Genomic DNA, 2715 nt, shown 5'->3' on the forward strand with positions numbered 1-2715 from the left:
TATCATACAAAACTTCTTTAGGTTTCCTTATGTAAAACTTTAATTTTTGTTTTCTTGTTTATAAATATTAAATCATTTATTTTGAATGTAAATAGTCTGCTTTTCTATATTGATTTATATCTAAGATCTAATCAAGGACTAAACTTTCAGTGTAATTTGTGAAGAAATAAAACAAAAACTAACACTGCTCAAAAATTACAAAATCTAATCGAAAAATTGCGGACGAAGCTTTTTTAGATGCCATTTGCATATTGTAAAATTCGAATAGTCTGTCGAATAGACATAAATGTTTGGTAACTTAACCCAAGAAACAAAAAAAAAACTTTAAACAAGAAGATAAAGCAAAGAATCATGTTCATCTTGCAAACATTTCAAGTACTGACTCAAAACGAAAGTGAATACATATAAAAACAACTCACACACTGTAAAGAAATAAATATATAAATAAATTTTAAGCGTACCTTTACAATACATTACATAAAAGCCCCCTCCCCAAAGAAATACCGAAAGTTTCAAAAGAAAAACAAAACATTTTTCAAACCGTTTTGTTTCTTGAACTCGGTTTCGTAAATGTTTTTTTCTTTTTATGTGTGTACAAACAAAATAAGAAGGATAAATAAATAAATATATATGTATATAGACATATATGTATATTTATGAATATTATGTATAGATAATAAATGGGTCTGAATTCAAGTGAAAGATATTTAATTGATTGGTTTAAAATGCTAAATTGTTGCACATTCTCAGAGAAAGAAATAAATATTTATTTGTTGTTAAGAAAAAAAAAACCATACACACACAAAACGAAAAAAAAAAAGAAAAATCATTAGACAAAGTGTTAAAAAAGTGAAAACAAAAGTAAAACTAAAAGTTATAGTTTGCCAAGCAACAGAAACTCAAAAAAAAAAAAAATGAAGAAATAAAAGGACTTTAACTGTGTAGCAAATTTTTTTCCAAATATACATTTGTTTGTGTTCATATTTTTTCAAATTATCTTCAATGTGTTCTCTTCGTTTACGCTAAGTTCTATCATCACACCGAGAAAAAAAAAAACCAATAAAATCTTTGCCATGGAGCACATCAAACTAACCAGAATGAAACTAAATCGTATAGAGATAAAAACATATATAAATAAATGAATCCATTTCAGTGTTTAGATAACCAGGTAAACAATAAGACAAAACAGCAGCAAAACAAAAAGAAAAAAAAAGAAAAACCAAAAAAAGACAAGTTGATAAACCTATTGATAGAATTTAACGAAAAGATACACAAAACGTTTCATTAATCAAGCTAAGCAGAAACATATAAAATGAAGTAACAAAGAGAAAAACGATACGAATCAAGTTAAATGCCTATGTTCTACAGTTCCCTTCTCCTCTTCCATCAGCCAATTTTGTCAATATCTCGTCTATAGCTTTTTCATGTGAAAATTCATTAAAAATTGCACAAAAATGTAAAAATGCAAGGAAAAAAAAAAAATAATCGATAAAAAAATTCCGAATTGAAAATTCGTTCTATTGTGTTTGGTCAGGCATTTTATGGGCAATTTTGCATTTATTGGAAATTTTTGTCAAAGCTAAAATGTTAACAATGCTTTACACATATAGTTTTTCTGTTTTTTTTTTTTTGATACTTTTATTCAATTTATATTTTTTCTATTGTGAGCAAAATTTTCATTTTAACAATTTTCACTCATAGTTTCATCAACACTTTTCATAGACTAAGCGAGTGAATGAAAAAAAATAAACATGGAAAATTAAAACTGAGGTAAATATTGTATATGTAAATGTGTATTTATAATATTATTATAATAAACAAATAGTTTATTTCATTAAACGAAACCCATAAGAAAAAAATTAAAAATGTTATTAAAGCTAAAAAAAAAACTCACAGACACACACAAACACAATACAAAACGAAAACCAAACAAAATTTGAAAGTAACTTTCAATTAAATATGAGAAACAAAAACAAAAAACTTAATAAAAACTTTGAAATCTAACAAAAAAAAAAAGAAGAGGAAATCTTGTAAGAATTTCAAAGAAACAGAGAGAGAGAAAAAAATAAAAAGATGAAAAGAAAAATGAAAAACTAAAGCATATTATGTCAACTGTTAATTGAGTTGTTTTAATGGCAAATGGGTAGTAAATTATGTGTGTATGCTGCCAAGCATGTATGTATGTGTGTGTGTGTGTGAGTGTAAGGGTAAGTGAAAGTAAATGTTAACAAAACAAAGGCATAATCATTTTTCATGGCCGAGTGAAAGCCAGGCGAGATGGAGAGAAAGATGTGGCCCAGGCGATAACCTAATGAAATGGGATTAATCATACGACATGTAGGCCAACAGCATATACAGCAGAGACTTCGTGCTAGCTCGGCTAGCTGGCTCCATTCGTTACTCACTTTGGGTCATAATTTAGACCCGTTACGCTGTTACATGCCATTACGTTACATGGCTTTACGTGTTTTTTAATAAATATTAGCACATAGTTAAACACTTGAGCGCACCACACTGATGGAAAATCAATAAAAGCCACCGACTAATAGCAAAGCGCTGGAAAGTATGCTACATATACTTGTATACGTATATTTTATTGATGAAAAATTGCCCTGGCTAACAGATACAGCATCAGCAGCGCCACCAAGAGAAACCTGAATAAAATAGGGCAATGGTCAAGAGCATAAATTGTTGGTTGGTAGTTTGTTTGGTTTG

The sequence above is a fragment of the Drosophila willistoni genome, chromosome 3R, assembly GCF_018902025.1.
Source record: "Drosophila willistoni isolate 14030-0811.24 chromosome 3R, UCI_dwil_1.1, whole genome shotgun sequence".
In the NCBI taxonomy this organism is placed as follows: domain Eukaryota; kingdom Metazoa; phylum Arthropoda; class Insecta; order Diptera; family Drosophilidae; genus Drosophila; species Drosophila willistoni.